This window comes from Macaca fascicularis, chromosome 7 (genome assembly GCF_037993035.2).
Source record: "Macaca fascicularis isolate 582-1 chromosome 7, T2T-MFA8v1.1".
NCBI lineage: Eukaryota > Metazoa > Chordata > Mammalia > Primates > Cercopithecidae > Macaca > Macaca fascicularis.
Genome location: NC_088381.1, coordinates 78,153,455 through 78,181,380, shown reverse-complemented (window position 1 = coordinate 78,181,380; position 27,926 = coordinate 78,153,455). Strand labels below are relative to the sequence as shown.

General features: G+C 46.0%; 1 pseudogene; it reads left to right on the top strand.

Annotated features, from left to right (window-relative positions):
- The first annotated feature begins 5,238 nt into the window (after nucleotides 1-5,238).
- Nucleotides 5,239-5,949, top strand: LOC102114903 (selenide, water dikinase 1 pseudogene; annotated as a pseudogene).
- Nucleotides 5,950-27,926: the final 21,977 nt, after the last annotated feature.

Sequence of the window (27,926 nt, the reverse complement as noted above, 5' to 3'; positions counted from 1 at the left end):
TTTTCTCCATTCCACAATTTTTTTTTTTTTTTTTTTTTTTTTTTTTTTTTTGAGATGTAGTCTTGCTCTGTCGCCCAGGCTGGAGTGCAGTGGCCGGATCTCAGCTCACTGCAAGCTCCGCCTCCCGGGGTTTACACCATTCTCCTGCCTCAGCCTCCCGAATAGCTGGGACTACAGGCGCCTGCCACCTCGCCCAGCTAGTTTTTTGTATTTTTTAGTACAGACGGGGTTTCACCGTGTTAGCCAGGTTGGTCTGGATCTCCTGACCTCATGATCCGCCCGTCTTGGCCTCCCAAAGTGCTCAGATTACAGGCTTGAGCCACCGTGCCTGGCCCCACAATTTTCTATAGAATGGTTTTTAAGGATCCAGGAAGTTCTGATCCTATCCCCACATATCCCTGGCCATGAAGAAAATAAACCGATATCGTTTGCCACAAGGCACAGTTCCTATACATTATCTTTAGACCAAAACTGATCACTGATAAAATACAGGTTTGTCATGGGGTTCAGTAGACCTTATTCTGTGAAAAACAGAATACTAGATGAGAGGATTTCGCTGATCCTTCCCAATCTAAGATCAATCATTCTGATCCCAAATACTTTCATTTCCCTTTGATCTTTAGTTTGGCAAAGAGACACAGGTGCCTTGGCAAAGAGATGAAAGAGAAGGACAGGTGAACATTTAAAGGAGAGGCCACAAGTTCTGGTCTCTTCAGAAGGTTTGCATGCTTGCTGGTTCTATATCATGCCATTCATCTCTCTCCACTCAAATCTGAAGAGTTGACTGGAAATTCTGAAGATATATCTGATATTCAAACTTCCTCTGACTTCTCTGATCATTTCTTTTTTTTTTTTTTTTTGAGACGGAGTCTCGCTCTGCCGCCCAGGCTGGAGTGCAGTGGCCGGATCTCAGCTCACTGCAAGCTCCGCCTCCCAGGTTCACGCCATTCTCCTGCCTCAGCCTCCGGAGTAGCTGGGACTACAGGCGCCCGCCACCGCGCCCGGCTAGTTTTTTTTTTTTTGTATTTTTTAGTAGAGACGGGGTTTCACCGTGTTAGCCAGGATGGTCTCGATCTCCTGACCTCGTGATCCGCCCGTCTCGGCCTCCCAAAGTGCTGGGATTACAGGCTTGAGCCACCGCGCCCGGCCTTCTCTGATCATTTCTAGAGACTCGTTGGTGATAGGAGAAAGCAAGTCATGTCAACAGCAGAGCCGGGGAATCTTTTCCCGCTGTTCCAGCTGTGCTTATCAGAGGCCTCTTCCCTTCCCTAGACAGCTCGAGATGGAGTTGACTTGGGATTTGTAAAAGTAAACAATGCAAAACCCAAGTTGGTGTTTTTTCTATCACCCAATGGATGACAGGCTGTGAGTAAGAACTGAAGAGAACTCAACAAGACTGATTTTCCTAAGGCTGACGGAGAAGCCAGTTATGAGGGACGGTGGCAGCAGGGAGGGAGTGAAGCTCCTCAGCTGAGGCTGACTTCACACTGCAGCTTTGTCAACGGCCCTGGAAGACAGTTGCCTCTGTTGACTACCAAAGTCTCCTCCTGTCATCCTTAGGAATGTTTTCAAAACATCTACAAACACTGTTTTATTTTCTAGAAGCAAACATATTTTTTAAATAGCCTGGGTTTTCTTCATACCCTGTGGTCAGAGACCCATGAGACTCTAGGCTGCTTTCCCCAGATACACACTCCAGCTAACTCGAGAATCCACCTAGAGGTTGAGGTAAATTCTGTCAGTCTAGTTGGCTCATCCTAAATCACGCATTTAACTTTTAAGTAAATGGACCCTTTATTTATAAAGGCTTCATTTAAAAGCCAACAACAGTCATTATAGAATAGAGCAGGCCGGGTGCAATGGCTCATGCCTGTAACCCCAGCACTCTGGGAGGCGGAGGCGGGAGGATCACGGGGTCAAGAGATAGAGACCATCCTGCCTAACACGGTGAAACCCTATCTCTACTAAAAATACAAAAAAAAAAAAAAAAAAAAAAAAATTTGGCAGGTTTGGTGGAGGGCACCTGTAGTCCCAGCGACTCAGGAGGCTGAGGCAGGAGAATAGTGTGAACCCGGGAGGCGGAGCTTGTAGTGAGCCGAGATCGTGCCACTGCACTCCAGCCTGGGCAACAGAGCGAGACTCCGTTTCAAAAAAAAAAGAGAGAATAGAGCAGTCATAGCCGTCTTAGATACAGATTACTGTTCATAGGGTCACCAACATCATCACATCCTTGGGAAGGCCACTCCATAAAGGGATCGGTTCACCGGGTTGAAGTCATACTACCTCCTGGGAGCAAGCTGGGTGAGCACATTCCTGGGTACCATCTTAACTGCAAAGCTATACAAAGATTATAATGTCCCTCTCACCCTCTCCTGCTTCTAGCCTCTCCCTGGCAGAAATACAGAAATCCTGAATCAAGAAAATGCTTTCATTAGGATCCCAACCTTCTGTTTAAAATAGCAAAGTCATACTCTGATGTTTTTCTAGTAAATTACAAAACAGGTAAAGTTGGAAACACAGACACATACAGACTGTGACTGACAACCAATCTGTTTGGTAAATTGGGTGGCATTTAGAAATGTCTTCCTATTTAGAAGGTTAAATTCATGAAAAAAGAACAGAGCTGGCTGGGCACAGTGGCTAACGCCTGTAATTCCAGCACTTCAGGAGGCCAAGGCAGGAGGATCACCTGAGGTCAGGAGTTCAAGACCAGCCTGGCCAACATAGTGAAACCCTGTCTTTACTAAAAAAAAAATTACAAAAACTTAACTGAGCATGGTGGTGGGCACCTGTAATCCCAGCTACTTGGGAGGCTGAGGCAGGGAGAACTGCTAGAACCTGGGAGTGGTGGCTATAGTGAGCCACGATGGTGCCACTGCACTCCAGCCTGGGCGACAGAGCAACACTGCATCTAAAAAAAAAAAAAAAAAAAAAAAAACAGAGCTGTTACATTGTTTTTGACCATATGAAATAAAGTGGCTTTGCCTTCTTTAAAGAAAGTAGGAATAGGCTTCCTCCCTCACCCTTTACAGCCTTACCCAATCAAGGTTGGGATCCATCCAAACACAGCACTGGGCACTCAAGAGCTGCCTGTCTACTGTGTAGCTGAAGCCCTTGAAATGGCCACGATGGTAACAACCCATAACCCTGTTCGTCTTGCTACCTTCATCTGAGGACTGAAGCTTCCAGTAAACAAGGGCACAGGGTAAATGGGTGGCTGCAGAACGTGACATGGCAATAGATTCCCTAGCAGTAACATTCCATGGGAGGTGCAAAACTACAGAAAACTCAGGTAGCAATTTATGATGAAGACTGTAGTTTTTCATTCATCTAATCAGAGCAATAGAAATACAGGTCTGAGAGAACATCTCACAGCAGCATCAAAGAACCTAGTTACAAACCAGGAAGTGAGCTGGGGCTACATGACAATGTGACTTTTCAGCTATCAAAACAAGGGACGGGGCGTGGTGGCTCATGCCTGTAATCTCAGCACTTTGGGAGGCCAAGGCGGGTGGATCCTGAGATCAGGAGATCGAGATCATCCTGGCTAACATGGTGAAACCTCGTCCCTACTAAAAAATACAAAACAATTAGCCGGGCATGGTGGCGGGCACCTGTAGTCCCAGCTACTCCGGAGGCTGAGGCAGGAGAATGGCGTGAACCCGGGAGGCGGAGCTTGCAGTGAGCCGAGATAGCGCCACTGCACTCCAGCCTGGGCGACAGAGCGAGATCTGTCTCAAAAAACAAACAACAACAACAAAAACAAACAAAAACAATCAAGGAAAATCTAATACTCTGTATGCTGGCAAATGCTGAGCCTAAGAATGTTTCTGGGGCTCTGGGGTTGCAGGAAGACAGGCATATGTGCGTGCACACATACACACAGGCACATTTATGCCTGTGTAAACACTCACTCATCTATACATATTTTGAGGGTTCAGTTCGTAGTGGTTCCGAATCATTTCAGCTTGCTTTGGGTGCAGTTCATATCTACAATCCTTGTAGCACCACATATCCCTAAGTTTAACTGAATTAAACAGTAGACTCAAAATACAGAATGATAGCACGATTCTTTGACTTCTAAAGTCAAAAAGCAGAATTTCAGTTATTCCATGTTATGAGCTGAATGTATTCCCCCCAAATTTGTATGTTGGAGCCCTAATCCCCCAAGTGATGGTATCAGGAGGGGTCCTTTGGGAAGTGATTAGGTCGTGAGGGTGGAGGTCTCATGGATAAGATTAGTACCTTTATAACAAGAGACATGAGAGAGATGATCTCTCTCTCCACCATGTGATCTTGGACTTCCCAGCCTCCAGAACGGTAAGAAATTTCTATTCCTGGCCGGGCACAGTGGCTCAAGCCTGTAATCCCAGCACTCTGGGAGGCCGAGACGGGCGGATCACGAGGTCAGGAGATCCAGACCATCCTGGCTAACATGGTGAAACCCCGTCTCTACTAAAAAAAAAAAAAAAAAAAAAAAATACAAAAAACTAGCCGGGCGAGGTGGCAGGTGCCTATAGTCCCAGCTACTCCGGAGGCTGAGGCAGGAGAATGGTGTAAACCCGGGACGCGGAGCTTGCAGTGAGCTGAGATCCGGCCACTGCACTCCAGCCTGGGCGACAGAGAGAGACTCCGTCTCAAAAAAAAAAAAAAAAAAAAAAGAAATTTCTATTCCTGTTGCTTAAGCCACCCAGTCTATGATGTTTTTGTTTATAGCAGCCTGAGCTAAGGCACTTCGATTTTATTGTTCTATCTTACCACTCTGTGTTTAAAATTTAAAAAGTGAACACAATATATTTCTTTAAGTTGCAGCTGTGTTTTTTAAAAGAAAAACATATTTAAGAAGTGTATTCAATCATTTCCTTAAGTTGAATATTATCTTTAAAACTGAAATGTATACACTTTAAATTGTCTTAAAACTGAAGAATAAATCAGCCCCGCGCCTAGCCGATGGGAGCGCGGTGGCCCGGCGCCCGCCCGGAGGGTCACGCCAAGCCAAGGGCGCCCCCGCGGCGCCCAGGCACGAACCCGGGTCCCCGCCGCCGCGGGCCTGGGCATTTTTAGTCAGGGGATGCTTAAGGGAGGCCGGCCGCGCCCGGTGCATTGTGGGAGTCGCTCGTGGCCCATTTTCCGGGAGGAGGCGGATGGCACAAAGCAAGCGGTGAATCGGTAAAGAACCCGGCCAACCCGCAGAGGGAGGGGTGGGGGTGAGCTGTGAGGAGAGCAGGCCCGAGAACCATGTCTACGGGTGAGTCCTTTAACCCGGAAAGTTACAAATTGGACAAGAGCTTCCGGCTAGCCAGATTTACTGAACTGAAGGGCACAGGCTGCAAAGTGCCGCAAGATGTCGCGCAAAAATTGCTGGAATCTTTATAGGAGAACCACTTCCAAGAAGATGAGCAGTTTCTGGGAGCCGTTACGCCAAGGCTTGGCATTGGAATGGATACTTGTGTCATTCCTTTGAGGCACGGTGGGCTTTCCTTGGTTCAAACCACAGATTACATTTACCGGATCGTAAACGACCCTTCCGTGATGGGCAGGATAGCACGTGCCAACGTCTTCAGTGACCTCTACGCAATGGGAGTCACAGAATGTGACAATATGCTGAAGCTCCTTGGAGTCAGTAATAAAGTGACCGACAGGGAAAGGGATAAAATGATGTCTCTGGTTATCCAGGGTTTTAAAGACACAGCTGAGGAAGCAGGAATATCTGTAAGGGGCGGCCAAACCATACTAAACCCCATGATTGCCTTGGGAGGAGTTGCTACCACTGTCTGTCAGCCCAGTGAATTTATCATGGCCAGCCCCAAGTTGGACCAGCAACAGGGGTTGGTGTCCCCTCCTGGGATCTGTGAGGCAGCAGCTGAAGGACGAATAAATTTGAAGTTGGAGAAGGCCTACACATGCACCACATCCCTAACCTACAGAACCCTGGAGATACAGTATTAGAGTCCAGCCCCTCTGACAATCCAGAGGTATCTACTGAGCATTTTATTCAACAATACCGTTCATGCTCCTTAATGACAGCACAGCCGGCCAGCCTCATCTAACAATAAAATTTTGAGCACAACTATACTGCCAAGGGAGAGACTTTTATTCTAAAATTATTTCAGCCATTTGGTTGCCCTCTTCAGCAATCAGTTTAAGAAATTGGGGCCGGGCGCGATGGTTCACGCCTGTAATCCCAGCACTTTGGGAGACCAAGGCAGGCGGATCACGAGGTCAGGAGATCGAGACCATCCTGGCTAACACGGTGAAACCCCTTCTCTACTAAAAAATACAAAAAAATTAGCCAGGCGTGGTAGCAGGCACCTGTAGTCCCAGCTACTCGGGAGGCTGAGGCAGGAGAATGGCATGAACCCGGGAGGCAGAGCTTGCAGTGAGCCAAGATCGTGCCACTGCACTCCAGCCTGGGCGACAGAGCTAGGCTCCCTCAAAAGAGAGAGAGAGAGAGAAAAGAGAGAGAGAGAGAGAGAGAGAGAGAGAGAGGAAGGAAGGAAGAAAGGAAGGAAGGAAGGAAAATTGGAGTCAACTAAATATTGATATCCAGATTCTAAATTTTAAGTATCAGTTTCTCTTTTAATCTTAGATGTCGTGGTGGAAGGAAAAATCAGTTAGCAAATAAGCAATCCCAGAAAAAGTGTAGCTAGCTATTTGATGCCTTTATGCCTTACAACAATGTTGAACGCAATGAGAAAGATAGGTTCCCTTTATTGAAAGTTTTTTGTACATTCCAGACCTAAATCAATGTGTACTACTTTGGACATTAGCCTTGGAAGAAGGAACAGCTCTTTCTCTTCTGGCACCACAGTGTATCTGCATTTGATTTTCTCCCATTGTGCATGAGCACCTCACGGGCCACAAAGATGCGCTTTGAGAGCACCCTGAGATGAAGTTTATTTTAAAAGGAACAACAACCAACACCAACAATCAACACCAACACCAGACCCACAGGGGCTGTCCAATGTACATTATTATCATCTCCTTGTGTTATGAGTATTGAGTTTTAGAACACAGTTTGGAAAGTGCCAATTTAGAATATTAATGTCTTTATCTTTAATTTTACTTTTCATTCTGTAAACATAACTAGATTATAAACAATTTTGTTTCAAATGCACTAGACTTTTTAGCTAATTCAATTGTAAGTAACTTTAATTAAAAATGTCAAGTTTATACTCATCAAAAAAAGAATCAATGAAGAAGATAATTTATTACATAATCACTAACAAAAATCTTGCCATGTAGAGAAGGAGGCATTAAAAAGGATTCACTTCAAGGAGTCAATCCACAGGGTGCATCTCTGCACTTGCTGTACCCACTTACTGGAACGTTCTTACCCAGATGCCCCCTAGCATGGCTTACACTTCTTCAGGCCTCTGCCCAAATACCAGCTTATCCAAGAAGTCTTTCTTGACTACCACCCAACTCCATCCATGTCTATTGTCCTAGCTGGATTCATTTTTCTTCATTTCACCAGTTTCCTGTCAAGCTGTTTATTGGTTGACTCATCACTTACTGTGTTTCTTCTTCACTAAGAGCTCCCTGTTCCCTGGGAACAAAAAAACTTCACTTTCTGTTGTTTACATGGTTAATTTTTGAACCCAGAACAGTACCTGGCCTGCCCCCAAGCAGACACTGGGGGGAAAAATGACTAGGTGATTTCTGTATCAATTACTGCATGCTTTACACTAATTTGGAATGCCACCTTTATTAGGAAAAGTCATGTCTCAATATACTCAAGGATGAAAGCTCACATTTACTGTCTACAGAACGAATGCCCATATTGGTGGTGGAGGTAGGGAGAGAAAAGGGAAGAATCTCAGCAAATGGAAGGCCATTCTCATCAGCTGGGGGTGCAGCTGGAGCCACGCATTCACTCCACCAGCTCTGCTGGAGGTAAGAAGCTTCACAGACCTGCCCCTCGCCTTTTTCTTCCTATCTTTAAAGAAAATCCAGAGCACCATCTAGTAAACATGTGCAGATTTCTGAGGAACCTCAGGGCTCCAGCTATAAAAAGCATTAAATACCAAAACGAAGCTTGCTAAGCAGCTGGACACAAGACAGGACAGGAAACAATGGGGAACTTCTAGGGCAAGAGGAGCAAATCCCCTCTTAGCTGGCCACACCCTCATTCCAGCCTCGCACCATGGTGCCAATTCATAGGGATATTCACCTCGCTTTGCTCTCAACTGTGATGCATCTGTATCAGTCACAGCTCTAAATAGAAACACTAATCTCAAAGCATATAAGGCAAAAATGAAACTGTATCTAGGTTTTCTCCTCTTTGTCATTGATCTATTTGACCACCAAGGTTCATGCTGTTCAAATGATTTCAGATTTATTTTAAATACACTTTAAAGCTAACAGCACAAGCTTTTGCCCATTTATTTTACTTATTGTTCCTTTTCTCTGGGCTAGTTTCACTTGTTCATCCAAAATATATTCTTCCAAATAAATAGTAGAAATACCATTACAAGTTCCAAAAGAAAAAAAAAAGCCTCATGCAATTTTGATGGAGAAATTGAGGGCAAAAGGTGCAGCACTGGTCCCATCCTTGGGATAACCACTCCAACATTGATCCTTCAGGGTCACGGCATCTTCCTCTGGTGCCATCGATGCACCTGCTGTCTCCCGCTGAAAACCTATTTCTTTTCTTTTGCTTTTTTTGAGATGGAGTTTCACTCCTGTTGCCCAGGCTGGAGTGCAATGGAGCAATCTTGGCTCACTGCAACCTCTGCCTCCCAGGTTCAAGTGTTTCTCCTGCCTCAGCCTCCCAAGTAGCTGGGATTACAGACACCCACCACTACGCCCAACTAGTTTCTGTATTTTTTTTAGTAGAGATGGGGTTTTACCATATTGGCCAGGATGGTCTCAAACTCCTGACCTCAGGTGATCCTCCTGCGTAGGCCTCCCAAAGTGGCTGGGATTATAGGTGTGAGCCACCATGCCCGGCCCTGAAAACTTATTTGTCCCAATGTATGTCTTACCTCGGAGAGCTTTAGGAAGCCACACCCCAACGGGGTTCTAAGAGTCAAGTGATTCCTGCCCCCTAACTGCCACCCTCTACTGCCACTGCCTCCTGCTGTGGCCATGGCCTCGAACCTACACCATTGCAGGGCTGACTGCCTCTGTGTGGTAGGGCTTCATTAGGAGAGATTCCAATTGAAGGTTGTCTGGGATGGATGGCCAGGCACAAAATGGCAGCCACAGTTAGTGACAGAGGGGGCTGGCCTGCCCCCAGCTGCGGTACACTGGCCCAGGGGGTGGTGGAGGGGATCTGACAGACTGCCTCCGTCTGCTGAGGTCATCTTCACTTGTGGTCCACACTGACTCTTCCCAGCTTCTCTCAGCCTGTGTGTGTCCCCACGGCCCCTTTTCTCTGGACCTCTTGGATGCTCAGAGCAGCTCTGAAAAGACCAGGATGAGCAGGCTTTGGAGACTCCCTTGGAGCCCTCCTGCTTCCGGAATGGCCATCCTGCAGCCCTGACCAGTCACTACCTTTCCAGAGCTCCAGTCCCTCACTTTTCTCACTTATCCTAGCCTTACCTGCCTCTTACAAAGCCACCTCAACCTGCCTCAAACTCAAGTTACAGTTAACCCCCTCTGTGTTTGCTTTCACAATGAGCAGATCCCTGACCTCACAGCCTGTCAATTTTCCTCAACCTGGGTTACGTGTCAAACCCTTTCTCCCCACCAAGGCTCTTCCTTTCCCAGTTGGCCTTCTGACCAATCTCCACTCTTGCCTTCTTCTAAGTTGTGTTCCACATGGCGCAGGTGCCCTCACTTAAAAGGAAAAAAAAAGTGATCCTGTATCTCCTCTGCTTAAGACCCTTCCTTCAAAGGCTTCCCAAGGCTTCTAGGATAAAAGTTGAAATTTTGAACCTGGTCTGCAAGTTCTCATAGCAAGTTCTCATAGCATCTCGGCCTCCTTTCCTGGCCTCAGCTTGCACCATTATCTCACACACCTTACTCCAGTCAATTGCTCTATAAAACCTACTCTCTTCATATAGAAAGTTCATCAGGGCAGAAGCTCTCTGAGGGTGAATGTCTGTTTCTGTTTGCCTGACACTTTTTGTATCCCCAGTACATAGATAATGTCTGGCATACAGGTGTTCAATAACTGTTAAATGAATGACCGGATGACTGAATGATTGAATGAATAGATGAATGAGAAAACTATAAGGTATTCCTTGTTACAGGAGTACCAAGAGTGACCAGGGTAAGCTGCAGAGCCCAAGGCCAGCTCTGATTAGATGGGCCTCTCACTCCCAAGTACTAAACACCTGTAGTAAGACACAATCAAATCAGAGAGGAAGCCTCAATTTTCCCAGTAGACACAGGAGCTCAGAAAGAGAGCTGGTTAAGCATGAGGCATTGTTGGGGGGCATGAGTTCATATTTCTTACAGCTATACATATCTGCAACCCCCAAAGAAGCCATCATAAGCAGTGCTTTTGCACTGGCTCTTTCAGCCACTAGAATGGCCTTTCCTCCTCCTCCACAGCCTAGCCCCAGCCCTGAGAGTAGAAGAACACAAGCATTTGCAGCCTTGGAGTGTGAGCTACTTTGGGGTGGTTGCAATATTAAGGGTGACAGGGGACAACTGCAGCTTGGGGTCAGGAGTGTCCTAGGGGGTTGAGCCAAGTAAGGTAGCAGGAAGTCCTGTGGTCCCCAACTTTTCTCAGCTAAGCCTGCCAATGTATCCATAGAAGTTTCTCCTCAACCAAAGCAGGTGAGTGTGGTGAAATTGTGAAGCTGCAGCAGAGGGGTCACACAAGTGACCACGATGGCCTTGGAAACTTGGTTAAGAATTAGGCGGGAAAATCAAGTTGCCATGCATTGCTGTGTGGTTACTGGGTGCTGAAGGTTGAGACCACTGAGAAGTAAAGGCTGAACCCAGTCCTCGGGGCCTTGTAGTCCACCCAGCCACAGAACCAGGGCACCAACCCCTAAGAATTTTGAGGGTGGAACATTCTGATGGCAGTTGAAGCCAACAGTTGAGGAAAGGTTCAGGGCAGGGCAGGATTCACAGTCCAGAGAAGGGTACAGATACACTGGAAAGAGGGGCTTGGAGAGGGAGACAGGGCCGGGCAAGGCTGCTGGGCAAAGAGAAGAAAAGGGATGTGGGGCACAGGGGCCTGCTAAAGATATGAAAGAAAAGATGAAGGCTCGGGGCACCCAAGGGGCTAAGAACCCAAAGGGACCAAGGAACCAGAAGGCAAACTAATCACACTGTGGGTCTTTTGGGGGTCATCCAGCCTGGAGAAGAGCAGCCCAGTCACTTTCCCAGCCACCGAGTGAACAGGCTCTCTGGCTCACGGGGCAGGAGTCATGGCTGTCTCTGTGTCTGGAATGAGCTGATGCTCTGCAAAGAGTGTTCATTGGGTATTAGGACAACAAAAAGTCCTGGTGCTAGCTGCACCAATAGGCACAAACTAGAACAAGTTTCAAAAACTAAATGCACTCATTCACTCATTCATTCAACAAATACTTATTGAACACCTGTGAGCTGGATGTTAGGAATATAATAGCAAGAAAGACAGCTCATATCCAATGAGAACTGCAGATAATCCTAGAATACTTATCTGTGACAGGTGTTATGAAGAGACAGTGCATGCACTATGAGCACTTAAAGCCCTGATCTAGTTTGGGGCTTCTCTATGAACAATGGAGCTGAAATCTGAAAGACATACAAGAGTAATTACCTAGCTGAAAATGGGGAGGATGAGGAGTAAGGGCATTCTAGGTAGAAGGAACTGCATGAGCAATGGCTCAGTGCTGAGAAGGAGTGTGGCATATTCGAGATGCCAACAGCCAACAGGCCAATGGGCAGGCATGAGCCAAACCATGCATGCTCTTGGAGGTCATGTCCAGTATTCATTTTTGAAGTTGATGTTGAATTGTTCTGGTCTTGATGCTGAAGGCAAAGTCACAAGCAGCCAATGGCAAGGCCAAAGCAGAGGCCAAATACAGAAGAAAAAGATGAGTATATGTGAATTCATAGGCAGGACCATGCACTTAGGGGATTGTGTGCTATAATCCGGCACTGTTGAAGAATCTGCACTCTTTTCCCTCTGAATTAATTATAGAGAAAAAAATATCAGGCATCTCAGGCACAGAAACTTACTAAAGCTTAAATTGTGCTTTCACCAATGACAGATATTAGCAGAGTTTTGTTGTGTTTGTATGTGTATGTGTACATAATTCTCCTAACCAAATCTACATATTGATATAAAAGAGATGAATATTACCTCCTTTTATAGAAGAGCTAAGGCTTACAATGATTACATGGCTTGCCAAAAGGGAAAAAGAGACAGAATAGAGACTGGAAACCACTTTCTAGCTTGTCTCACAACATGCTTCTCTCTAAATAACAATGCTTAGAACCACTATTTGATAAGAAAATGAAAGTAAGATAAATTAGTTCCCCAAAATCCATGCCAGTATGCTTATGAAATAGTTGGATAATATATCAACAGGGTTCCACTCTGAGTCTGCAACTAAGAATATTAAATAATAGACAATTTACCAGTCTCCAGACTGAAATGATTTACTTAAAGCAAGGAAATTATCAAAATAACAGAAGGAAAAATAGAAGAATAATTGGAGAGGTCATGAAATAAATGATAATGATGTAAAGTCACCCAAGGAGTCTTTGGATATGCAATACTAATTAATGCACATGTACATTATAGAACTTGAAAAAATGATGGTGAAATGCATCTGGAAGGCAGAGTTATCAGGTATATCACAGAACTGATGCTCTAGCCACTCCAGGCTACAGAACAGAACATGACAACACTATTCAAGCCATATCAAAATGGGTTCAAAGGGGAGGTGGGAGGATTACCAATGGTTTGGAAAAGAGAATCCAAGAAGTGCAGACATGTCAGCTTGTGAACAAGCTGCTCCCACCCCTGGGTCCCCCCAGCTGGCTCCCACTTACCAGTCTACTCAGATACCCCCCAAAAATACCTCTCACCCCTGTCACCTGCCAGAGCATCTTAGGAAAGCCTGGCTCAAACTTCCACCATGACAAGCTCTCCAGTGGTTCCTCAGCTCCTGGCCTCACACAGCCCAATGTGAGGCACATCACCGTCCCTCTTCTCAGAGCTTCTGGCAACCTCACCTAAATCCAGCCAGTTGCACTTCTTTCCCTCTTAACACTCAACTCTCTTCCTCCAGCCCGCGCCCACTAGAAGCAATAATATCCCAAGGAAATGAAGACTCCATGAATCATGCATCAAGCTTCCAGGTCATAGATCCTCTCAACCCAGGAACTTCTTGTGGGGTCCCTCTAAGAGGGTTCATAGTGACCCCTCGTCTGATCTCATGAAGCTAAGCAGGGTTGGGCCTGGTTAGTACTTGGATGGGAGACCAAAATGAGCTGGACTCAGCTGTGATGCTGCTGCAGTGTGATGATGTTCTCTGCCTTCTTTTAAAATACATAGAACTTGAACTGATTGAGGGGGCCCCTCTCCACCTGCAACCACGCTCTGTGGAGACTTCCAGGAGTCTGGCTGCTCTGCTGTGTAGGGAGGTTTTGCTCCCAGCAGAGCCTCAGGGAGGACAGGCTGGGTGTGCACAGGACGGAGCCCACATCCCTCTCCATAGCTGTCCTCTCTGCATCTCATTTCCACTCACCTCTTCTCTCTTCGTTGTCATTTACAAGATTGAAGGGTGAATGGAGGCTGAACCCAGGGTCCATGCAAGTGCTCTGCTGAGAAGAGAATGGGCAGGGAGAAGCCTGCACGGGGGAAAGAAACAGAAGGTTGGATCCTGCTCCTGGGTGGGGCTGGCGCTGCCCCTGTCCCCAAAACAAAGGCTGGCTAGCACAGTAACCTGCATAGACCTGGGCACCAGCCTTTGCCCACCTTCCCCCTGCCAGGCAGAGGACCCCATGAGACCCACTGGCCCAAAAGACCCTCAGTGTTGGCAGGACAGCATTTCCAGGGGCATCACAACAGCAGCACTTCCTGTCCGGAGTCACCCATGCCTTCTTAAAGGCTATTCTTAACTTTCTTCTTCCTTCCCACTCTTCTTTCAAAACCTGTGTGTGTGTGTGTGTGTGTGTGTGTGCAACCCAGGGCACCACAAGCATTTTAGTTATGAAATGGAGTCTGTTTTGAGTAATTTCTCACATCTAAATGCTACATTCTTCTACATGTCATATTGAAAGAAACCCCACAGACGCTCTAGGCAAACCTTTTTAACTCGTCACATTATCAGCCACAAATAACCAAACACCATGCCCAGTTTTGGGAATTCACAAAGGGGCTTTAGATAATTCAAACTGCTTTTCAAACAAGTAGGGAAAGTATGCAATTAGTAAGGGGCAAGGGTACTTACTTACCACTATCAATTGTTAAAACCTTCCCTGGGCTTAGTTTAGTAAATCAAGCACATGTTTTCTAAGCATATGCTACAGACTAGGTACCATTTTAAATTTTGAAAAGTATGAGAACCTTATCCTGGGTATATGTATGTGTGTGTGTTTGTGTGCACAAACTATATAATTGTAAAATTGAACACATAAATATCTTTATTTCCCTTCCAGAAATGTTCTGGCAGAGGGATGGTGTATTAGTCCCTTCTCACACTGCTATGAAGAAATACCCGAGACTGGGTAATTTATAAAGAAAGGAGGTTTATAAACCAAACACCGCATGTTCTCACTCATAGGTGGGAACTGAACAATGAGATCACTCGGACTCAGGAAGGGGAACATCACACACCGGGGCCTATCATGGGGAGGGGGGAGGGGGGAGGGATTGCATTGGGAGTTATACCTGATGTAAATGACGAGTTGATGGGTGCAGCACAGCAACATGGCACAAGTATACATATGTAACAAACCTGCACGTTATGCACATGTACCCTACAACTTAAAGTATAATAATAATAAATAAATTTAAAAAAAAAAATTTACACATAAGAAAAAAAAAAAAAAAAAGAAAGGAGGTTTAATTGACTCACAGTTCCGCATGGCTGGGGCTGGTGGGGGTGGGCCTCAAGAAACTTAACAATCATGGCAGAAGGACCTCTTCACAGGACAGCAGGAGAGAGAATGAGTGCCAGCAGGGGAAATGTCAGATGCTTATAAAACCATCAGATCTTATGAGAACTCACCCATTATCACAAGAACAGTATGGGGGAAACAGCCCCCTTAATTACCTCCCACCAGATCCCTCCCACAATACACGGGGATTACAATTCAAGATGAGATGTGGGTGGGGACACAGCCAAACCCTAAGAGATTGTGTGAAGAGTGCTTGTGGTTTATCAGTGGTCCCTTTCTGCCTTAAGGGTGATGGGAATCAAAAAGAACTTCTCCACCCTTGGCTTTGATATTGCAGGCGCACAAACAAGGCCTCATTCATCCTTCCTGGAGCTGATCCACTGGCATGATTTGCTCTAATGCCAACATCACCGCCCTTCCCCAGAGGCCCTGCCAGCCTCTACTCTCCCAGGAAGTCAGCCCCACTCTGCAGACTAGTCCTGCTCTGTACTGTCTTTCTGGGCCCATCATGGGTCCCTGACCACCCAACTCTGAAACGATCTCCAGGTCCAGGGCATCCCACAAACCAGGTCGTTGATGGAGCTGCTATTTGGCAACTGCAGGTGGGGCAGGAAGGTATGTGGTATGGGGAAGATTTAGAGGCAGAATGAAATGGCGCGGAAGTTACCCTTTTTGGATGAGTTCAAACCCCCTAGGCTGATGCACCCAATCCCTGCTCCATCATTCGTGACCTGCACTTTCCAGAGCAAAATATTATGGGATGGGAGGGCCGCCCTCTGAATCTTTTCCTATGAACTTGACTTTGATGATGTGTTGGTCCTTTTGTCAAGCCTGAGCCACTGTGGTCTGATGCTGAGTGTCTCACCTGTAACATCTCAGCAACTAACACTCCACAGTGAGAGCCTTCCTTCTGCCCCTGGGAAGGAGAGCTTTACAGAAGTGTTTCCAAGCAAATTTCCAGAAGGCCTCAAAGTAAGCAGCAGAAGCCGCTGCTGGTGTGAGCAGCCAATCAGCACTCAGCTTGAGGCCTCCCAGCCTGCCCCGGGAGGGGCACGGCTCGCAGCCTTTGCACTCTGGGTTCTTTCCAGTGAGGATCCCATGGGGCACTTCCAGGAAGGAGCCCCTGCTGCTTTCTCCAAAGAGCTCTATTTCGGGTCTCTAAGGACTGGTTTTATCTGCAGAGAAACTAAAGGAAGGAATCTACTGGTCCCCTAAGGGCCTGATGACACATACACAGAAATCCCATTTCTCTTTTCATTCTCTGAAGTAAGGGAGGCAATGAAGCCATACGTGTACCAGAAAGAGTGTGAGAAAGAAGGAATTCTCCAGCTGGGGTCTTTCTCTGAGTCATTTTTGGGTCGTAGGGTACAAAAAGCTCCAGGTTATATTCAAGGTTTTATTTTTGCCAGAGTATCTTCAGGGGAAAAAAAAAGTATATATGAAAATCACAGAAACTCTTTTCCTTCAAGGTAAATTAGAGGATTTGAAGGGGTAGTAGTGCTGGATGATCTCTGGGTTCCCCTCTATTCCAACACCCAGACTCTGACATTGCTTCCCTGTGGGAGCTCAGCCTGGCCTCCTTCCATGGGCGTTTCTTCCACCGTGGAGGTTTGTCAGTGGCATACCTGATGGCCAGGGCCAAATGCTGTTCTTCACATCAGAACATCATAATTTAAAATTTCTCTGCTCTGAAGCAAGCAATCAGAGCTTCAAACCTAAAACTTGCAGGATTTACAAAGCAGTTTCACTCCACCAACATCTACTGAGTACTCATTATGGGCCAGATACAGAGATGAGAAGTGGGTCTGAGAACAGTCCCTGCCCTCAAGGAGTTCACAAATCTCATTGTGAAGAGGCAGGCACAGAAAATCTATCCATGTGGTAGGGGTCAGCCCAAGCCAGGTGGCAATATTCTCCCTCATAGAGTTAGTAGATACTTTAAAGAAACTGCCATCCAGAGGGAAGGGAGTGAGGTTTTAGGAATTATGATTCCTTTCCTAAATGTCTTTACTATTTGTTATGAGCTACACAAATGTGTATACTAAGTCTTAAGGTTTTGGCTGATTAGAATATTTTCAATAAAGAGGGAATTTCTACTTAATGGGCACCATGTATGTTATCTGGGTGATGCATATCCCAAAAGCCCTGACTTCACCACTCCACAATCTACGAGTGTAACAAAATTACACTTGCACCCCATGTATTTACATAGATTTTTTTTAAAAGAGAGAGATAGGGAATTTAGATTTAACAGTGAAAAATATTTGAAAAGCTTGCCTTTAGTTCCCTTTTTATTTTCTGAGAATACAAAACAAACAGCATACAACTGGCAATTACGTTTTTGCACAAAGGACTGGAACGAAATGAAGTTTGAGTTGCACATGTTTTGTTGGAGCCAGTCCACTAAAGCACTGTCAACTACAGAGCCCTGTTGAAATGGGGACAGGCATGTTTATGCAGACATTTACAAGAAATTTATTTCTAGCTCTGAAAAGAGGGCTTAAAGAGTAAATTCAAATGGAACTAGGGAAAAGTTGGCCTCATTTTAAAAAGCAAAGGCTTTCATGGCTTTGCTTGGACTAAAATTTGAAGATATCAGATCCAAGTTATTCCAATGTATGAGTGATGGTTCCTGCCCAGGGTTCAAAGGTGTGTGTCAGGGCAGGCATTACAGATCCTTAAGGATCATACATGTTTTTTGCCATTTTCTTTTGTTGCTTTTTCTTTTTTCTTAATTAGGCCCATGTAATAAAGATGTGAGTCCAACCTGACTGTATTTCAGAATCCTGACACTAGAACGAGAAAGTTCAAAGACCCAGCCCCCTGCGTGCCCTCTCTGACCTTACAGTCCCCAGTTCTTCCACTTTCATTTCAGGATTCCTCTTGCTGTGCTCCCTCTAAGCCTCCAAGAAGCTTCAGGCTTCTGCCCTCCTCACCAGGACAGATACGTGTTCTCCAGTCCTACTCCACAAGTCCCTGCTGGGGCTGGCTTAGAAGTCCTTTTCAAGGAGCCCTAGGCCCTCCAAACCGTAAGGCTTTCTTCCTCTATCCTCCTCACTCTCAATTCCAGAAACAGCTCTCTCCTCCCCCTTCCACAGCCTGGATGCCAAGGCTAGTCTCCCCTTCTCTCCCCACATGCAGCCATCAGTCACAATGAGGCTGTCACCCAAGAGGCCTTTACAGCTGCCCCTGAACATGGGGCAAAGCCTTACAAGCTCCTCTTATGAGAAATGTACATTCCCAAATGTACCTGATTTGAGAAGCCATCTCCCTCCCCAGGTTCATTCCCCAGTGATTGGAAATAGCCCCCACAGAAGCCTCTTGATCCCAGCTCCTGGATCTGCAACTAGTCCCTATTCTTACCATCCTCTCTGCCCAGCAAACCAGGCCGCCTCCTGCTCAGCAGCACAAACTTTGGGAAAGCATTGCTGGCCATTCAAGTGGAAGATTCTCTGGTGGCCCCTGCCAACTGCAGTCTTACACATATGCCTCATCTTTCTAGAAGGAAGTAGAAACAGGAAGAAGATCCCATCTGAGACAGCACTGCCTCCTCTTCACAGCTTGCAATGGTCATGCAACAGATCCATCAGCTGATGATGTTTCTCGAATGAAACTGGGTGCCAGTAGGCAAAGGAGCTCTCTGCAGAGAGGTTCCTGCCAGGACTATGAATGCCTCAGGATCTGAGATAGGCAATCCCACTAGCACACAGAGAGGATTCCGTGTATTAGGATAATATGCCAAGCAAGGGAAACTTGATGACTTGGGGAGGCTTCGTGCAATTGTATAAAAAGAAAACAGAAAACCATCCAGACTAGCATTCTCAAAAGAAGGCTTGATTTTCTGCAGAAAGACTATCACAGAACAGAGAACAGAAACTGGAAAGCCAGTCACAGATTCTCCATATCTCTCTCCTCTGCCTCTCTGGGCCTGCAGGTCTTCTCTCGGGTCCCCTTTGTCCAGAGCTTCACATCCTTCTTCTCAGAGGATTTGTAAGTTTTCAAGGCTCTTGTTTCCACATTTGCAATCTTGGGGAGGTCACCTCTGCCCTACCAGACAACAGAGCACAGCAGTCTAACCACAGTCTCTCGAACTCTTCAATGAGGAATTGCACAGCCATGGTCATCCAATAGATTCCTTACCCCCACCCAGGATCAAATGTCCAACCCATGTCCAATCAATGGAGAACAGGAAAGCAGGATCCCTTGGTAGGGACACGACCTACATGGTGTAACCAGGAAGGGGCGCTCCAAGATGGGGAGCCTCACCTGTGATAGTGAAACAGGAGGGGGACAGGGAAGTGCTGGGTAAAGAAGGCTGGGGTCCCTGGCAAGGGCTCCACATGTACAGGCTTGTGCCCATGTACCTAAGTGAGGACAGGCACTCCTATTTTCGATCCCAAATGTTGCATTTTCCAAGTTCACTCTGGCCCGCCCCACACCCCCATCCTGTGCCTATAAAAACCCCGAGACCCTAGTGGGCCCAGACACAGGCAGCTGGACGTTGAGAGGAGCAAAGGAGAGGAAGAGCACACCAACAGGTACCAGCAGACGCCAGCAGGCAATGGACGGCGGGGTGACATGGAATGGAATTCAGCTGGCGGCAGTCAGAGGCGAGCCCAGCTGCTGGATGGCCTGACTCCAGGACAAAACCACCTTCCCACTCCATCCCCTTTCTGGCCCCCCATCCACCCCACTGAGAGCTAGCTCCACTCAATAAAATCTTGCACCCATTCTCCAAGCCCATGTGTGATCCAATTTTTCTGATACACCGAGGCAAGAACCTAGGATACAGAAAGCCCTCTGTCCTTGCAATAAGGCAGAGGGTCTAATTTAGTTGATTAACACAGGCCACCTGCAGACAGCAAAACTGAAAGAGCACCCTGTATCACACACCCACTGGGGCTTCCAGAGCTGTAAACCCTCAACCCTAGATGCTGCCACAGGGTCAGAGCCCAAAATGCTGCCCACAACTTGTCCTGCAGGCTCCCCCGAGGGGTTTGAGCAGCGGGGCACCGAAGAAGTGAGCCACACCCCTGTCACACGCCCTGCGAGGGGGATAAGGGAACTTTTCCTGTTTCAGTAGGGTAGAGCTGAAAGCTTTGTGTAAATTGCCAACTGCTGTGTCACCATGGGACCAACGCCACCGGCAGTGTATGGTAGCACCCACAAGTGCGGCAGAAGTCACAGGCAGAGAAAGGAGAAGCTGCTGCCACTGAGAAACGGTGAGGTCTGAAGACTGCAAAAAGGCCACAAAGACCCCGTTCAAAGAAAGTCTTGGCGGTCTTTGATTATTACAGCGTCTTGCAATAGGCATAAAAGGGAAAGAGAAACAGAGGAGCCAGCCACCTTGTCACTTGAAGCCACTTTAAAGACAGAAAGAAAAGGGTGAACTGGGAGGATGAGTGGGAATTTTCTTGAGAAAAAGGGAATTGGAATGAAGATAAGAAGTGCAGGAGGCCAGGTCCTTTCAGCGCTACCACTATCCGGGGGCCCTGGAACACAGCTCCTGAGCCAGGAGGAATGGGGTGGAGGTCTGAGCCTCAGCTCTGTAAATCACCAAATTCATTGCTCCACTCTGTGCCTCAGTTTCCTCTTCTGTAAAGCAAAAGCAGCCCATGTTCTACAGGAATGGTATGAGGATCATATATGTCTCTTGCTCAGCCTGCGCTGAGTTAATAGTAAGGGTTCACCATATGGGGCCTGTAGAGAGAGAAGTGCAGAAGTTTCCCCTGTAAGAAATGATTACCCCTTCCAGGCACACATCACCCATGCTGATTTTCTCTCAGACCTTACCACACTTTGTCTCGGGTTTTAGTTTCTTTAAGTAACTTCCCAGCTTGCTGTCTGGCTGGAATGGACAGGAAGGTCCTATCCTATTGGTGCCTCTAGCCCCAGCCAGTGGTGCAGTGCCAAGCACACAGACAAGGCAGAGTCACTTGCCCAGCCTTGAAAAGCTGATCTAGATGGGAGACTGAGGGGGATGCCTTCTGAGTCCCAGAAGGCATCTGATCACTGCTTGCATGCTGCTCCAAGCAAGGGACACCAGGGGTCAATGGGCCTCAGTGTCCTCATCTGTAAAATGAGAGGCTTGGTCTTCATGTACTCCAGAGGCTTCTCTTGGAAAAGCTAGAAAAGAAGATTCATTTTCTTCTACAGTTATTAAACTCAAAAGTTTCTTCTAGAGTTAATAAACTCAAAAAAATGGGCACTCACGGAAATGCCCATTTCAAAGGTGTCAGTAGGTTGCCAGAAGTGGTCCACAAATTTGGCCCCAAGCAGCTCCTACATCTCTGAGTAGCTCTGTAGTTTAAAAAATCAAAAGCACACACAAAAGCCCTCATACTTCAACTGAAGCAGGATAGGGGGCTCCAGACTAAGAGGGAAGCAATTCAGAAGAGAAACTGGCTCTTTTTTTTTCCTCCTTTCTGAGCTCTTTCCTTTCTTGGCGAGCCAAATACAAATGCCCTGGTATCTTCAGTAATCCTTTACCTTGAGGAAGTTGGCAAGGAACCTCTCACCCATCACCAACACCTGTGCTTCAGAGGGTGCACCTCTAAATCCTACAGAGCCTGGACCAACACTGGAAGTTGGGTTCACAAACTTCAACAGCTATGAAACTCCTACTTCATGTGGGGTGCCACTCTCTCCTTAAAGAGGCCTTGTCCAGACAGAGTAAATGATTGCCCTTCCACCTTGCCTTCTCGGCCTTGGCCATGTACCAGTCCACCAGGCTGGTCCTGGTGCTCTGTCCACATGGGCTGGCATGTCTGCCATCTCTGCTAGACTGTGAGCTCCTTGAGGACAGGAACAGTGTCTTCCTCTCTGCCCCTTACAAGCATGCACATTTTCAGATGGCGTACCCGGAGATGACTAACCCTTGATATGTGTTTTAATTAGGTAATTGGCTTTGAGAAATGGTAGATAGTGGGTACCATTCACAGAACTAAGAAACACAGAAAGGAAGATTTGAGGGGTGAAGACCATGAGTTGACTTGGTGGCACTGAATTTGATTTGCCAACTGAATGGCTAGGTGAAAGGATGCAACAGGTGAAGGAACCTGGAGATGCAGGGGAGGGCTGAAGCTCAGGGGAACAGTTGGGAATATGTTTGGGGTGGCCAATTTATTGGGTAAGCACAATAGACATATATGAGATGAGCCTAGAGGAGGAGGATTACCAGGGCACGAGGCTACTCTTCCAGAGAAGTTCATCTCTTAGAGGACAAAGAAAGAAACAGGAAGAAGTAGAGAAACAGATATTGACCAATCAGAACTCAGTTGCATCAACCAATCAAAACTAAGAAAATTTCAGTCCTTCCATTGCATAGACAGACCTGACTGAGAGTCTCAGAAGTATTGTGGAAGAAAATGGAAGCGAGAGTTTCAAAAAGGAAAGGTTGGAAATTGCAGAAGATTCTTTAATACAGTGGTTTTGAGAGAGGTGTGGAAGGCAAGGGCAGACCAAAGTCAAATGAAAGGATCAAACCTAGAGTCAAGCTCTGCCAATAAATTGAAGAGTGCATGAGGAAAATTGATGTAGCAAACATTTCTCATAGAAAGCACCTGAGCCTTAGCAAGCCCTCTGTTTTGCAATCTGGAAAGTAAGATTTTCCACGCTATAAGCACACGTTAGCGAAAGAACAAAGAGTTGATATTTTCCAAGACTTCTTTAAACTCCTCGTTGCCAGCACCCCACCCCCTTCAAATATGCTGTTTATCTTACAGGAGAATGGCAAACAGTAACAAATTCCATTACGAAAAGGCTCCACAAAAGGGCAAATTGGGACTGAAACACCCATCCGGCTTTGTGGCTGGTTGCATAGAGCACAGGATGTGTGGTGTTAAAGTATGCCCCCCGTGCGCCCGCCTACAGACTAAATGGACTTTCTGTGACTGAGGTGTGCAAAGTTAAAACAGAACAAGGTGACCATAGCTGGATGAGGGAGTGGCCACATACTGTGTGTTACCCGAAAGATATTCTAAAAGTATCACAGGATCTCCCTTTCTACGATCCAGCCAAACCAGTTGCTGCTGTCTGTGCCAAGATAAAATGCAGCAAGAAATCCAGCTCTCCCTACCCCTACTAGCCATTTGAAAGAAACATCTCACAGAGACTTCCAATTTTTGTCTTAGAAACCAACCAATCAGAGCTCACCTGAACCAACCAATTAGAGATTACCTGCCCTGGCCAATCAGGGCTCAGTTTTATCAACCCATCAAGGCTCAGTTATATTGACCAATCAGAACTTAGTTGTATCAACCAGTCCTTCCATTGCATAGACAGACCTGATTGAGAGTCTCGGAAGTATTGTTGAAGAAAAGGGAGGTGAGAGTTTCAAGAAGGAAAGGATGGAAAAAAAAAAAAAAAAAAAAAAAAAAGATAAATGAGGTTTTACCTAAGCAAAATGTAGCTTGTGAGCTTTCATTTATTTATTTATTCATTCATTCATTCATTCAACGACCATTTTTGGAGTGCCTACACTGTGCCAGGCACAAGAGAGACTTTAGGAACATTCACAGTGAATCTTTCATTTACTATCCTGAATGATCCAGGTATTAAAACTAAGGTTTGGGTACTTGTTCCAAGTAGCACAGTTAAGCAACCATGGTTTTCCAGTCGGGCATTAAAAAAATAAGCCAAGGTGTGGCCGGGCACCATGGCTCACGCCTGTAACCCCAGCACTTTGGGAGGCTGAGGCAAGTGGATCACGGATCAGGAGTTCAAGACCAGCCTGGCCAAGATGGTGAAACCCCATCTCTGATAAAAATACAAAAAAAAAAAAAAAAAAAAAAAATTAGCCAGGCACGGTGGCAGGCGCCTGTAATCCCAGCTACTCGGGAGACTGAGGCAAGAGAATCCCTTGAACTCGGAGGGAGAAGGTTGCAGTCAGCTGAGATGGTGCCACTACACTCCAGCCTGGGCGACAGAGTGAGACTCCGTCTCAAAAAAAAAAAAGAAAAAGAAAAAGAAAAAAAAAAGCCAAACTTTCAAGCCCAAGTGATTACCATTTCTCTTTTCTTTACACGTATCGAAATGCCATAGAGAAATGTCTGTGGAATGACTCTCTGGAGCCATTTGAAGTTTTACTTACTAGGATTTTTCCTTTTCAGCTTTTCCAGCTTTTCACAAAGAATCAAGTATTGCATTTTGCAAAATTTCTGCTTAATAGAACATATTTACTTCTCATGTATAATGGCCTTTAAGGTAATACTTGAGAAGTCCTGTTGAAGTTCTTCACTGGAGACCTATCTTCACTCCCCAAGCAGGGCTTATTCCTCACAGCGAAAAGAAAAAAAAAATAGCTGCTGAAAGTGGGGTGGGAGATGGGGAAAGCCAAAGGGGGAAAAGAGAAGTTTGGGGCTTTTTTTTTTTTCCTTTTTTTTTCTGGCCAGAGCCTGCCTTTAGAAAATAAAATCTAAGTACTTTTGAAGTTTATTTGCTTGGTTTTTCCTTTCTCATTCAATCTCATATGCCTAGTTTTCCTAATATCTCTGCAAAATTAAAGCATATGCTTTTTCACCCTTGGTCTTCTCTGCTCTATGAGAACATCAGCACATAGCCCATCTCAACCCCAACTGAAGCGCCAACAGGCGCCGCCACCTCGCCCGGCTAGTTTTTTGTATTTTTTAGTAGAGACGGGGTTTCACCGTGTTAGCCAGGATGGTCTCGATCTCCTGACCTCATGATCCACCCGTCTCGGCCTCCCAAAGTGCTGGGATTACAGGCTTGAGCCACCGCGCCCGGCCCCAAAGTGATTTCTTATTGCCAGTCCTGCGTGAGTGAGTCTAGGCCTCCTCCTTGCTGTTGCCAGTGTCTCTCCAAAACACTGCTCTCATTATACTTCCCTGCATAGCATAGTCTATGTCACCCCAAGACCTACAAGATCAAGTCTAAATGCTTCTTCATAGAGGGGAAGGTCTGTGACAATATGGCCCCAGGCAATCTTACCCACCTGATCTTTCAGCTTTCCCTGCCTCCTCACTCATGTAGTCCAAACCCAGCGGGCAGATCATCTGAGGTCAGGAGATCAAGACCAGCCTGGCTAACATGGTGAAACCCCAGCTCTACTAAAAGTACAAAAATTAGCTGGGCATGGTGGCGGGTGCCTGTAGTCCCAGCTACTCAGGAGGCTGAGGCAGGAGAATTGCTTGAACCCAGAAGGCAGAGGTCTCAGTGAGCCAAGATAGCACCACTGCACTCCAGCCTGGGTAACAGACTGAGACTCCATCAAACAAACAAAAAATAAATGGGATCCTATAGTCCAAACCCAGGATGCCTTTGTTTCCTCACACAGACTGAGTGTGCCCTCTACCTAGAAGGTTCCTGCTTCTCCACCTGGCAAAAACCAAGGCCTCCTACAAATCCCAAGTGTCATTTCAACATAGAAGCATTTCTCAGCTCCCTTGGCCAATTTTTACCATCTCAGGCCTTCTGTTCTCACAGCATCTAGTTCATGTCGCTTTTGTAAATGCTACATGTGGTTATAGGTGTATGTCTGTCCTTTAACTCCCAGATGTGACCTCCATGAGAAGAGGCCATGTCATATTTGTTTTTAGCCCACTGTGTCCACATAGGGCTTTACCCATGATGGTGGGTGCTTCTCCTGTGAGTCAATGAAACGTGTGGGCTTCGTAGTTCTATTGAAGAATGGAGAGAACAGAGCATTCTACACAATAAACCCTCTGCTTGCTAGAAAGAAAGAAAGCGCCACCTATTATGTCTTCCCTCTAATGGGTCTTGGAAGTAGCAGTGCAGATTATTTAATGAAGAGCTTCATTTTAAAAGCCAGCAACATCCCTAGCTAGTAGAGAGGAGGCTAAAGAATGCAGTCATGCTACCATAGCCATTCCTTTTGTATCCTGATAGCTAGAATATCCTCAGGGTCTTGCTCCTTTCTGATCTCAATGTTCCGTGAGCTAAAAATCATAGCACGTGGGAAGCTGACACCCAGATCATCTGGCACTGCACACCCCAGCCCTTCAGAACAGAGAGGCAATTATTTCAGTTGTTCACAACTTTGGGTCACCAGCTACCTCAAGGTACATTTGCTTTTATTACATTTCAGTATCTTTTTTTTTTTTTTTTTTTTTTGAGACGGTGTCTCACTCTGTCACCCAGGCTGGAGTGCAATGGCATGATCTCGGCTCACTGCAACCTCTGTCTCCTAGGTTCACTCAGTTCTCCTGCCTCAGCCTCCAGAGTAGCGAGGATTACAGGTGTGCACCACCATACCTGGCTAATTTTTGTATTATTAGTAGAGACAAGGTTTCACCATGTGGGCCAGGCTGGTCTCGAACTCCTGACCTCAAGTGATTTGCCCATCTCGGCCTCCCAAAGTGCTGGGATTACAGGCGTGAGCCACTGCCCATCTTAATGTTGAATCAAATTGCCCTTTAAAAATAGGCTTTTGGAAAATCCAGGCACTTTTGGAAGCCCTCCTGAACATAAAACCAACTCCTGGACTATATCCACCTGCATGACAATATTTGTTTTTTGAGAAGTCTCAGATACCAACACTTCCTCCAAAACATTCAAAGAAAAGTCAAAAAAAAAATGTCCAAAGACTGTGACAAAAGAGGGAGACTGAGAGACGTCTCTATTGTTGATCACTTGAAAATGTGCCTACTTAAGAGAGGACCTCTGTCCTAAGTATTGCAGTTGATATTTTAGTTACCCCGAGAATTGTCAAGCCTTTGTAATATTTCCATGTGACTTTGAAAAACGGTTACGGAGGAGATGTACAAGTTCTAGTTCTACTTCTCACATCCTGCCATTTGGAGATGGTGGGAACCGTCTGTGTGTATTTGCCATAGAACATTCTTTTGCCCAACATTCATGGCAAAAGGAGCCTCCACACTCTCAGCCCCAGACTTGCATCTCACTAGCTCTTGGCCTCTAGGAAAATGAAATGGACAACTCACTACATGCCTTTAACTATGCTCTTCTATGTACCTGGAGTGCCACCTCACACCTGCTCATTTGTCACTGTTTTAAATCCAACCCATTTCTCAAAGTCTAGTTTCTCTGCTGGCACTGAGTAGACCAGCTCAAGATCTGTGTCATGGAGGGCTGCTCCCACCAAGACCACTGTGAAGTTGTGAAGGCCACTGTTGCCTCCCTCAGGGGTAGAGAACTTTTGAAACTCAATGGTAATTAACATGTATCTGACTAGATGTTTCCAGCATCTGCATGATAGGAACAAAACTATACCTCACTTGTGTCTCCCCATGGTCCCTGGCACATAGTAAGTATTCAATAAATGTTTGTTGGATTAACTGGATGAATACAGTCCCCTGCACTTAAATGAATATTAGTTTGTGATTACACACAACATGAAAGTATGTTTATACATATATATTATTAGTTCTTAAGTACAATTTAAATATTACCTTATAAAAATGAAACAAATTCAAAACAGTAAGATAATATTAAGAAAAGTCTTACACACAAAATCTTGTTATATTATTAGGAAAGTAACAGTAGTTTCAAATAAAATGGCACATAAATAACCCATCCAGTGGGTATGGAACAGAAAGGTTGTAAATCTAGGTGTATTCATCCATTTTCATACTGCTGATAAAGACATACCTAAGACTGGGAAGAAAAACAGGTTTAATTGGACTTATAGTTGCACATGGCTGGGGAGGTCTCTGACTCATGGCAGGAGGCAAAAGGCATTTCTTACATGACAGTAGCAAGTGAACATGAGGAAGAAGCAAAAGCAAAAACCCCTGATAAACCCATCAAATCTCGTGAGACTATCACGAGAATAGCACAGGAAAGATCAGCCCCCATGATTCAATTACCTTCCCCTGGGCTTCTCCCAAAACACATGGGAATTCTGGGAGCTACAATTCAGGTTGAGATTCCGATGGAGACACAGCCAAACCATATCATTCCACCCCAGC